This window comes from Micropterus salmoides, unplaced genomic scaffold (assembly GCF_014851395.1).
Source record: "Micropterus salmoides isolate LMB-PRFRI ecotype aquatic unplaced genomic scaffold, ASM1485139v1 Ms_hic_scaffold_12, whole genome shotgun sequence".
In the NCBI taxonomy this organism is placed as follows: Eukaryota; Metazoa; Chordata; class Actinopteri; order Centrarchiformes; family Centrarchidae; genus Micropterus; species Micropterus salmoides.
This window is the reverse complement of record NW_024040263.1, coordinates 23,078,053-23,091,024: the sequence shown is the minus strand read 5'-3', so window position 1 is coordinate 23,091,024 and position 12,972 is coordinate 23,078,053. Positions and strand designations below refer to the sequence as shown.

The following is a 12,972-nucleotide window of genomic DNA, read 5'->3' as shown; positions in this document are numbered from 1 at the left end:
GGCTCTGGACAGAAGCATCCACGCCAGAGGATTGCAGAGACTAGGACATAACTAATATCGGGTGGGAAAAAGAGTTTCCAATACGGCCCATGCACGCCGCTGTATCATAACCTCTCAAGTCATCCGTAATGCGACACTGCGGCCTAGGACAGCGAGCATCCGGTCTCAACGCTTCAGTGGGTGACACAATGAGGGACGCGATAACTGGCTCCATAGCCGGTATCTGGCCCAGCCAGTAACTGCCTGCATTCTTCATGGCAGCCAAGGCCCTGCCGTCAGTTGTGTGGTGAGAAAAAGCCTTGGGGTCTGGCCAGCATTTGTGGAGCTCCTCAATGTATGGCTGGGAAGGTGGCAAAGATAAACAGGCCTCAGATGGGAGATGCCTAAAGAATGCACTAGCTGTAGTACCTGCAGTTGGTGCTTCATCCAAGCCCAAGCGTGCCAGTGCCATACGGAACACTGGATTAATTGTGGCATGGGCAGCCTCTGAGCCTGCTCTGGATCCGCTCCCCGTCTGCCGGGAACCGGTGTCAGAAGCACGGGTGGAAGCCTCCACTTCTCCCTGCCCAGGTCTGTCCTCTCAGAACTGGCTGCAGGAAACCCTCGTAGACAGGGCATCGTCATCCCATCCTTGAGGGGTGGGGCTCCAGGCTGGGCAGTCTACACTCGTTGCCTGGCTGAAGGTTAAGGAGCAATCCCTTAATCTCAGCGAATTCTGAGGCTAGTGTGTCTACCTTGGCTGCCAAACCATCCAGCCTTGGCTTTCTTTCTAGGGGGGCACCTGAAAGTGTGTGTGTGTGTGTGGGGGGCAACTATGCCTGTGAGGCCACACCAGATGAAAGCAACTGGCCTTCAAGCTGCAGTCCTTCCACTTCCGCTAGCTGAGCTAGCTTCAGTTCCCGTGGCATAAAACTGCAATTCTGCCCCTCTCTCAAGTGAGTAACACCAAGGCACGTGGGCCATTCATCATGGCCATCTGCAGCCAGCAGTGGAGCCATGCAGGAGTGTCAAACGTGTCCCTAACATGGTGGGACCCTGCATATTTATGCAGCTTTTATATATATATTTTTTCACAACAATAACTGTTATCTAGGAGCAAAAACACCCAAAATAACAGATCAAAGTGAGTTCATATGCCTTCTTATTGAAGACAAATGAAAATAACTCCTCCTTTTAACAATAAAAGTAAACTGTAACCATAAGCGAAATCATTTAGAGTAACAGATCAGAGAGAGTCTGTCTTTTATTTTAACTCAAATTAAATAACTCTCCTTCACTTAATAACCCAAAAAAATATTCACCCATATGTAGCTGTTAAGTCTACCGGGGAGCCAACGCTCTTTACCAAAGGATAAATTAACGTTTACTTGACATGCCTTAATGAGTGAAAACACTCGGCAGAGAGCCTACAATCAACTAAGAATTATTGCTAAGCGTAAAACAATCAGTAACAGAAGAGTCAAGGAGACCCGAAAACAGGCTCCTCACTCAAAAAACAACAACTTATTTTTAACTAAGGAAACGCTTATCTCACTGGCCTAACTCCAAAGCTGGAGAGACACGCACTAGCTTGTCCTCAACCCATGCTGATTGCTGGCGAAAACACCAATCTAACAGCAGGTTCAGGAATGAGTCAAAAACTTTCTCTTGTGGTGCCCCCTCGACATTTTGCGCCCTAGGCAACAACCTATGCCATGGGACAGCCCTGGTTAAGTGCAACAGTTTGCTGAGTCACTCACTGTCCCTCAGGTTGTGACATAAGGATACATACTTTACTGTATGTCCTTCTCCTGGATTATTCCTAATTTATTATTATCTTGAAACACAAGTTTACCTGACTGCTGTGCGATTCACTCTCACTGAGTTTTTTTCTCGTGCCCAGAAGCATAGTTTCCTCTTCATCCTCTCATCAACACTGAGAATTGCTTTCACCTTTGATACAATAGTGAGGCGGAGCTCTGCTTAATATGCAATATGCGTAGGGAGCGTATATGACAGTTCAGCTCTGTTCTTGTTTTATTTTTAAGTTGTGCTGCTTTTAGGGTCATTGACCTGTTTTGCTTGCTTTTGGTTTTCATTGTCTGTGTTTCCACCTGTCCAAGAGGAAAATTTGTTTGCTCAGAATACTCTTTTTTTGTTTTAATACTTGAGAAAGCACTTAGATCTCAATTTATGTCTTTTTGAGATTACTTCATTCTGAATCATTGCTCTGAAAACCCCCTTAGGAGAAAAGATGAGATAAGGAGAGATTGAGATTTTGAGACTTGGGTAAGACAAATGGATATTGGATTGAGATTACAATAGGAGAAATGGAAGAGATCTCATTGTTGTATCTTTTTGAGTTTATTAATGTCCTCTTAAAAAAGCAGTTAGGAACACTAGGAAGATGTTAGTGAGCTTGATAGTATTGCACTTCTGTCTATGCTTGGAGAACCTCACTGGAGGCCTGTCCTGAGCTGGATTTGAACACTTTTTAAGGGACAACGAAATTAACACTGCACCATCCAGCTACAATTAACAATAGGGCTGAATGATTTTGGAAAATCTAAATGTGATTTTTTTTAAACTAATGTTGTGATTGCTATTTAATATGTGATTCATTTTTAAGCTCTTTACCTTCTGTATTATTCAAAATGGACAAGCAGTATATCAGTGTATAGTATGACCAACACAATAAGATAGATTAAACACACACTGTTCTTTCTTGTGGGTCAGGCCTGTGTTATGATGAAATTAGATGATTACTGCATGAATTGCATGAATTATTATTATGAGCTATGGTGGAGAGGAAATATCAAATTTTAATAATATGAGAAAGATAATTTGAGAGTCAAGTTATGGCATTAAATATGATATTATATCATCAGGTCGGCCTACCAACAGATCACAAGAACAACGAAGTTTACCACAGTGTGTTACACAGTAAGCGCTCAATACAAAACCTACTCTTCAACTACCAATTAATAGTCCTTATCTCAGTTCTAATCTCCTAGGAATCCATTTTTCTTAATCCCAGTAAGCAAACAAAAAATACTTTGAGGTTCAATTAAAAAGTTGGCCAACAAAAATAAAACCAAGTGGTGATGCGCGATACCACTTATTTCTGTGGTGTCCGAACGATAATGCTGCGATGATGTGTTGAGGAGAAATCCGCTCTGCAGCAGCTTGGAGAGTGACCCAGCCCGATGGCCACTCTCCAAGCTGCTGCAGAGCTTGTAATTGATGCTGAATTCCTTGATGTAATAAACTTTTATAATCAAGAACAGTGTCAAGCGGATTTCTTCTCAACACATCATCGCAGCATTATCGTTCAGACACCACAGAAATTGGCGACCACGAAGGGACCGTGTTGTGCCAGAATTCATCGTTCCAACACAGGGCTCCATCGAGCTGACTCCCGCTCCAGAAGCTGGCGTATAGGGTGAGTTTTCCCATAAACTGTGGGCGCTGGTCAGTTCGTGTGTCTGTGTGTGCGTTAAAGGGTACACCGGTTCGATCCCGTGTGAATGCTTGCGGGTGGATGTGTGAGAAGACTCCGTTCTAAATTTTGTGTGCGTTGTGGATAACGCAAAAAGGGTGTGTGTGTGAATGTAATGAGGACAGATAGATAGATATAGAAGGAAGAAAAAGGAACAGCCTAGGAGTAACGGGAAGTGAGGTTTCATAACTTTGATTAAGAATATGGGCCCTCAGATTCTTATAACCGTAAGTCATGTGGGATGGAAATTACTCGCGTGAAACTAGGCTTTAAGGAATAGGTAAATTGGATTAAGGGAAAAAAGAGAGAGAGTGCAACCCTGGCCAGGGTCATTCGGCTTGAATAATAATAATAAGGATAAGGAAGAAAATATAAGGTAAAGGAAAAAATAAGGATTAGGACGCCGCAGATCTGGACAAAAAGACCTTGAAAGGCGATCTTAGATGGGCCGCAAATCCTGGAAAGGAACTAGGTGAATTTTCAGGTCCGTTCAAAGGAACTGGGAGCTTGTAGAAGAAAAATTTAATTGTAAGTTACCTCTCGATACATGTGTTGACGAACTATGTCCGATGTGGCCTCTCATTAAATATCTGCAAACTCGAGGTAGCACAAATTTAGGAAGGAAAATAATAAAGGAAAAAGGTGCGGCGGAAGCATGCTTTATAAACAGTGTGAAGAAATGCATTCTTGTTGACTGGATAGCTATCGTGTGTGTGTGTGTGTGTGTGTGTGGAGAGCTGCCCCTGCTGTGTCTCGGTTGTGTGTGTGAGAAATAGGAGAAGCCTAGTGTGTGTGTGAGAGACTATGCAGAGGACGATAAGGCTAGGATTCAAGAAAACATATATACATATATATGAAAAAAGAAATAGAGAAGGGAATTTGATCAAGGGGAAAACTGTGTTTTGAAATTTGTTAAAGTTATTGATTAATGCTGGTCATTTCATAATCAGCAGTTGGGGTTTTTCTTAGCCTAAGTTACTTTTTTTGGGAAGTGCACATTTGTTTTTCTATATTTATCCGATGCAATACCAAGTAATACCCAGGCTGGTTTTGCCGATACCAATTCATTTTACATATTTTATTTCTAGTTTTAATGTCAGTATTCAATCGCGGGAAATATAAAGGGCCGCAGCAGCTCATTTCAAAGAAGCTCAGTCACAGAGCCGTAGCGAAAGCATGACTTTGACAGGCGGAAGGAAAAGTAGTTCCTATCAACTGAGTATAATTAGACCATCCTGGTCACAGTAAGATACATATAATAAAACACACACTGACGCCAAATGACTGAGTTTGGATATCGATCCTTTTATATGAGTATCGATCCTAGGGCAGGAAACGTTGGTATCAGAAATGATACTTTAGGATTGACTTGTTGTTGTACAATGTCCTTACACTTGACAGACACTGACATGACAGAAACTTTAGTGTCACACAAGGAATGAAAGTAGCGCCCGCAACCCGCGGGTAACTTGGTGGTGGTGGGTGAAATCTTCGGGCTATCCGGTGCTTTGACGGACAGGAAAAATGCACAACAGAAAGACAGACAGGTAGTAAGGTAAGCGCATTGTGGCGATCGGCGCCTGCGTTACACACACAGCCATTAGTCAGCTCAGGAAATATCTTTTAAGATTAAAACTAAACGCACAAGTCCCAAAGAGGCCCAGTCTGTCCCGAGTTACAGCCAGTGCGCTACTCACCTGCATCGGAGGCTGTGGAGGTGGGGAACTCCAGTGTTGTCGGAGAATTACTAAGCTTGTCTATTAAACACGAGAGTAGTGATTTGCGGAAGGTACAGCGGAACGTGCGAAGTTGATGCTTCGTCTGCAGACTGCTTTACTCTTGGGTGTCATGTGACCAGAGTGGAATCGCAGCCTTTGCGATTAGAATATCTCATTTTGTCACATCGCGAAAAGGTTGATGAAAAATTCGAAAATAAATTCTTAATTTTGCAAACAAAAAGTTTTTACGCTCACTTGAGGTGGTTTTTGCCTTTGTCGAAAAAGAGTTAATGAGCTAAATGGGAGATGGAAACACTTTTGCCAAATATGTTCTGACGTAGCAAACTTGTAACTCACATCTGATTGGCTGTTTGCATTGTCGGCTTCTTGGTGGAAGCGCAACTATTTTGCGTTTACTTTTTTTTTCTTTTTTCCGACATTTTAAAAGTCTGCTTAAAATTTGCGGGATAATTAGATGGAAACCTGGCTTATGTGTAGCTGTCCACCCTGTTCCCTGTTCCCAGCCCTGGATTCATGCTTGTACTAATCTGTATTTTTGTTCCAGCTTTCATCAAATACACTGTAAACTACATCTGCTCTGTCCGGTGTCCGCATCTGGGTCCAAACTCCTGTTTTCCTGTATCAGCGCTAAACGTAACTGACATAACATATGTAGCATGTTGGTTAAATGTTGATGTGTAAATTTTTGTCCCTAGATCCTGAGCAGAGGTCAACTGGTGAAATATGGCCGTTACCAGACAAGAGCACTGACATCCATGACAGTTATCATTACCAAAGACATGCTGCCATCATTCCGCATCGTAGCGTACTATTTTACAAAGGACAATGAAGTGGTATCAGACTCTCTTTGGGTGGATGTCAAGGACACTTGCATGGGCTCGGTAAGACACACAGCAGTTATCGGGCAACACCCTTGCACAAACTGATGAAAGTTAATTGTATTTTTTGTAGGACAAATGCATGTATGGATTTGTTTTGTTTTTTTGAGTTGTTTTAACAAATATGAATCCACATGTTTTGTTCATTGCCCTTCTTTCCTCCTTTAGCTAAAATTGGAATCATTAACTCCCTCTTCATCCTATATGCCTGGCAAAAAGTTTGAACTGAAGGTCACAGGAGATCCAGGAGCCACAGTGGGACTGGTGGCAGTTGACAAAGGCGTCTATGTCCTAAACAACAAGCACCGACTCACCCAGAAAAAGGCATTTTTTTATTTTATCTTTAAAATTATTGGAAAGCTAACAAGGTACAATTTAAGTAAAAATGGAAATTATATATTATTATCCAGTTTATACTTTTCTAACAAATAACATCACCCACCTTTGGACAACTACACACTTTGCTTCTATTCTTAGATTCATTCAAACAACTCATCAGCCCTTGAAATGACATGATATTAGGGCTGCAACGATTACTCCATGTAATCGACGATGTCGACTATAAAAATGAGCAATCTTCTTATTAAGGACATTTCTGGTTGTTAATTTCTAACTGTAACGCACTACAGGAAGCGCTTCTACAGTCTTCCATGACTGCTTGACTGTTAAACTACTCATAAAGAAAAAGCTTTCATGCAGCAGAAACTATCAGAGAAATGGCAAAATGGCATTTTGTTTTTACAAGTTTTATACGCTATTTAATCACTAAATACACTTTTGGGCAGTTTGAGGTGAGAAATCAACTGTGTAGAACTTGAATATTGGCAGTTTTTACGAAAGTTGATGGCAAATTCAAAATGTGCTTTTTGGGGGGGGTTGAGAAGCTCCACAAGCGCCGGCAGGGGTTAGACCTGTCAGCCAGTCACACCCACAGAGCCCTCTGGTCCCAGTTACACAGACAGCAGCAACAACAACAACAGAGCAGCAGTGACAGAGGAAAGGCAGTGTTTCTTATAAGTTTTATTTGTGATGGCCCGTACACTGAGCGCCACGTAGGCTACTGAAATCAATACATTTTTTACTAGGCCCATTTAAAATCGTATTTGATTGCAGCATTCGCGCAGCACATCTCGCTCGTCTCTCTCTCTCTTTCGCTCTCATAAACATCGCAGCACAAATCTGTCCACCACAACGCTGGCAATGTCGGAGACCCAGCTTTAAAAAACTTATTAGTAATGAGTAATGGTTTAAAGTACACCAAGGAACATCTGGCTCTGCTGTAGCCTACAGAAAATTCTCCACTAAGTTAGCCTATTAATATTTTGAAAAATAAACTACAGAAGTAGTAGGAAAGGGGGCTGTTGCTTTATTATTATAAATAGACATTACATTGTTAGTGTACAGTCGTGGTTATAGTACTTGCTTTTAATGTGCAATGTAAAAAAAAAAAGTTAGTATAAATCAGTGAATTATAGGAGTAGCCTATGCTGTCTTGTCTTCTTCCCTGGTTTCCCCCTGGCGTTGATACTGGTGTTCATTCTGATTACTAAACCTTAAAAGAAAGATATTTAATTAGTTAAATGGTTAAATTGGGGTTAGGGTGTGACAAAAATAACTTTGACTAGTTGACTATTCGGAGGGGGCAGTAGTAGACTGGACAGTTGGTTGCAATTCGCAACCTCACCGCTAGATGCCACTAAATCTAACACACTGAACCTTCAACAAATGTTTAAGCTCAGCTTGCTGGTCAAAGTGTCAAACCCTGTGACATTGTGGTTTGTTTTAACCACTGAAAACTAATTTCTACAGGTTAGCCTTTTTATAAGCACTCTATTTTTATAGTATGCTTTAATCTTTGTCCCACACAGTCTCACTCCCTACTCGTCAAATGTCTGACGCATGGTCAAGGCCCTTTGTCGTCGCTTTTTAAAGACTTGGATAGCCCTTTTGCATCAATTATTGACGTTTAGGGATCCACAGTCAAGTTAGCAACGCTTAGCAACAATAAATATGCAATATCCAGTTACACTTTCAAGATAAAACGTAATGTTTCGATACATTGCCATGTTGAAACGTGCATAATTAAAGTCGTGAAACGTTGCAGTTTCGTTAGGTTTAGGCACAGAAAGTACTTGGTTGGGTTTAGGCAACAAAACTACTTGGTTAAGGTTAGGAAAAGATCATGGTTTGGGTTAAAATAGCTATGTATGTCAATTAAGACTTAAGTTAACTAACGTTAATGTCAATTTACCTCACTCGCCTAAATAAAAACATTTAATGTTTTGTTTCGCACGGGACACAAACCCTGTTCTCCTGCTTCAAGGTCCGGGTTCTGGCCCTCTATCCACCCCAATCACCTCCTTACTTAGTCTTTTCTCTTAAATATCATACTTGCCTTTACCATCAAAAACTGACACAACAGGGCTTCCCTCAATACGTCGAACTATGACGTAAAAGTCACTCACTTGGGAGTGAGACCGGGTTGCTTTGTCTGTGCATCGTGCATACGTATGTCTGTATACTTGTATTTGCATATGTGTATGATATCCTATATGTGAAGCACTTTGTAACAATTTGTTTCAAAATGTGCCATATAAATGTGGCAAGGCCAGGAATGATGAGGCCAAACACACAATACATTTTATGGGTTTTTATTCCCCGATTGGACTCAAGCGAGGACAGCATCATGTAAAGTCATGGATTTAAGGCAGTTGGATGTTATACAAAACACAGGAATTACTTTCTCACTTGTCATTTACTTATTGCATCTGATTACAACTATTTGATTTAACAGTATACAATAGTACCTCTAAACCACACCACAATATGTACACAGCTGCCATAAACTAGTTTATACTCATTCTGGTAGACTTCAGTTACTTCTAAACAGGGACTCTAAACAGTAAACTCTTCTACAATTCTGCAAGCCAGACCTCAAACTCTCAAGTCAAGTCTAGAAAACAACAATATCTAGACAATAGAGAAAAAAAACAACACAAATATAAATATATAAATTTAGCCACACAATGCACAAGGTCATAAACTCAAGGTAAAATTTACCAGAAAACATAAAATACATCCATACACATAAAATATAATTTGCCCAGCACTTTGTACAGGAACTCAGAATTAATATTTTATGTAACTCAGTCTTCTGAAGTGCAGTGTGTGCCCCCGGGACACGCCCATAACACACACACCAGGAACTCTGCGCGTGTATCTTCCCTCTAAGCAGAAAAGTAGCGTCACTTTACACTAATATAATGTGATTTTTTTTTTGTAAATACACTTTGTTGTCACTCTCGCTGTCCCCACAGTCAGTCTCTTCTCAGCATGGTTTATGGAGATATCCTCTGTATACATAAACCAAAATACATCTCTTGCCATTACTCTACACCGCAGGCCCGACACTTCCGTTTTCCCCGTGTCCTGTCGGTAACTGTACCCTCTTGCGCGATCAGTCCCATGTACTACTCTCAAAATGACAATGCCATTAAATAGAGAGGAACGTTATCGCTGAAATAATCCCACCAGCAATTACAAAACATTATACCCCACATAACAATATTGAACTCTTTACCCCTGGTTCACTTGGCTACATAAATAAAATAATTTCTATATTGTTGCCTTAGCAGCATGCTTAGCGTCATAATATAGCATGTTACATAAACACAATGAAAAATATTTAGCAGGAGATTAGTTTAAGTAGTCAGGGTTAGTTAAAAATAACCCCCCCAGTGAGCTTGTTAGCTTGTGAGCTAAACCAGAAAGAAAAAAAAAGTGTAACATAGTGGACATGGCAGGGGTGAGTTCAAGACAGTGAGGTAGTGTTTTCCATCATAATTGTATAAGTAGATATCCTGATGCTGTATCATAATGGATCTTTTACTGTGTGTGCATGATTTCCACTCAGGTATGGGATATCGTGGAGAAGTACGATACTGGCTGCACACCTGGTGGCGGGAGGGACAGTATGAGTGTGTTTTATGATGCTGGGCTGTTGTTTGAGTCCAGCAGGGGTTCTGGGACCCCCTACAGACAAGGTGAAACTTCTTCACTCAGCATCTCAGTTATTTCACTCTTTAGCCTTGTATTTTAGTTTACTACTTGAAGCGGTCTTCTCACATTCTGGAAAGAGAAAATCCAAATTAGGCAATGTTACAAACCTCCAGTGGAAAATCCAGGGGAGGAGGAGGTTAGTGACAATAATAAAATCATTCCAGGGGTGAAGGAAGCCAGGAGACGGATTTTACAGTACATTTGGCGTTTTTATTTACAATAAAGAAAAGTGCCCTCAGGGAGGGTCTACAAAAAACAACTTCCCAAAAACGAGTAAGCGCCCAGTCCGGATACTGTTGGGACAACACGTCAGCAAACTGCAAACTAGAAGGGCAGCTCACAGGAAAACAAATGCCACGAATGAGAAAATAACAATAAAATACAATAATGAATACCACCCTCCCTCCACTGAGGGAGTGAACCCCACCACGAGGTTCAGACTTGTCACTCGCTACATTGCAGTTTCACCCAGCTCTCCATGCTGTCTGCGCTCCACACTTTCCACACCCAGTCTGCCTGCTCTCTGCTCCTTATACCGGCTCCTGTGCTCCCGCTGACTGCAAACTGGGGACAGGTGTGCCCCCTAGCCTCCTGGCTGCAACATCAGAGGGGGGGGGGCAGGACCTGCAGAGGACAGACGAGCAGCAGTACCCCTGGGCAGACACACACGGCTTAAGGGCCGTAACAGGCAATCTGTTATGTTTTATTTGTATTTATTTATTTTTTCTAAGTAACTGAGATTAATCAATTAAGTAAATTAAGTTTTGTTTCTCTAGTTTACTAGCTCTCTCTCCCATTTGCCTGCATTTTCTCTCATTCGCACACTACCTCTCCTTAAGAGCATTTTCTTCATATTTTGGTGCCATATGCAAAACGTCGACTGGCACCCCTGAGGGATTGATGTTTTCATTATAATACATAATATTTGAATATTTTATCATTTTAAATTTAACTTTATTCAACTTCATTCAATTTCTGGTCCATGTCAGTCATCTAGCATCATCAGGTTTCTGTTGATCTGCATAGAAGTGTCTTCATGTGTCTAATCTTAGTGATTTCTATATCCACACTCAGGTGTTCTTGATATGAAACTTTAAGTTATGTCCATACTGAGCAAATTTTGTGATCCAATATTTATTTTGACCATTTGGTCCTTAATTATACGATTAGCTCTGCATTAAAGGGGCTATATGCAAGTTTTTCAATGAAATTACTTATTAATAAATAAAATTTTCATTTCCTTATTGTCAATGGGCTCAAAACTCACTTAGAAATGAAGCACACGCCTGTTTTCTCTGTTGCTTGCATCAGCCACTATTCTGCTTTTAATGTGAGGACAACGGGTCAGATTCCGCTCTGTGCGTGCAACCGGGCCGCTCTCTGATGACAGAAAAAACACAGCAGCGACATGCAGTACACTAACTAAGGTGACCAGATTTCTGAAATGAATACCGGGGACGTTTTTGGTTTGATGGTCAGTACGTCATTAAAAAATATGTTTTTAAATACAAAATAAAAAAGGGGGAAGATTTTTGTTTTAAAAACTGTCAAATATAACTCTTCTAAATGAAATTAAGTAATTTTGAGGCAGAAACTACCTTTCAGTCAAGTAAAAGCTGCAATCACTTTCTGGCAAGTAAACTGCAAACACTTATTCAGCCACATTGTGATTATTCCGTTAAAAGAAACGGTAAAGTTTCACAAAGACATAACTTTGATATTACGACGGACATAAAATGTTTATATGCTTGTTATGTCTGTTTGATCCACAAGGGCGTCACTTTGTGTTGAAAAGTGGTGGGGACATTTAAGGGCTCATACACAGGGTGTGATGAAACACTTAGCCCACAAGACTTGACAATGCACAATATTGGAGTAACCAGAACAAGACAACAAGATACTCCAATGCTATTTAGAAGAAATATTCATTGATGAAATAGGCTATTAAATTGGGCAGTTAGAGCATAAAGCTCTTGATTTCCTGCATTCTAGAGACATTTCTGCACCAATTTATGGTATTAAGTCTATTTAATCATAGTAGAAGCACAAAATGCAAACACTGGTTACCAAATTAACAAAATCTAAACGTCAGCAAAGTCAGGCAGGCAAAACGCTTGATTCTGAAATGCTCCCTGTGGGAAATGCAGCCTGAAGTTGATGGAACAAAACGGGGTCACACAGAGCTGTGAAGAAGGTAGTAGAAGCACGAAAATGACAAATTAATAACAAGTCAATTGCTACTGAAATGCTTGTGAGACGCTTCCAGTGGAGCTATGGACGCATCAAAACCGTGGCGTAGCCGTAACGTAGACAGAGTCAGTGGATTCCCAGCCGATACAGCTTTAACATGCTGCGCATGCTCCCTCGGATGGCAATTAGTTTTCAGTGGACAATCACTTTTCGGCACCTGTAGGCTCTGCTGTCCAGTCTTTCTGGCCACGTAAAATCTGATTTCAGCTATGATTAACACACAGTTAAAAACAGGGACATTTCCGGGGACAGGCCACCAAAACCAGGGACGGGGACGTCTGGTCACCCTAACACTAACATCATAATACATTGACTCCAACATAAACTTGTAAGGATAAAAACAAAGGTTTATGTGATGAAGCCTGTCAGACCAAATGAGATTCAGATGATGTCGGGTAAAAAGAGTCACACCAGAAAGTCATGTAGAGAGTCACGTTAGCTCGCAGGATAATGCCGAGCCATTGCTAATGTTTACCGATGCAAAGTTGTATTGCTTTACACATTACTTCACCAGCTAACACGACCCATATTACTATCCTGTCTACCACCGGTATCATACCAAAGTGTT

At 41.0% G+C, this 12,972-nt stretch overlaps 1 pseudogene; it reads left to right on the top strand.

The window, feature by feature from the left end:
* LOC119899470 overlaps positions 1–12,972 on the top strand; it is an 87,061-nt pseudogene that overhangs the window by 23,035 nt on the left and 51,054 nt on the right.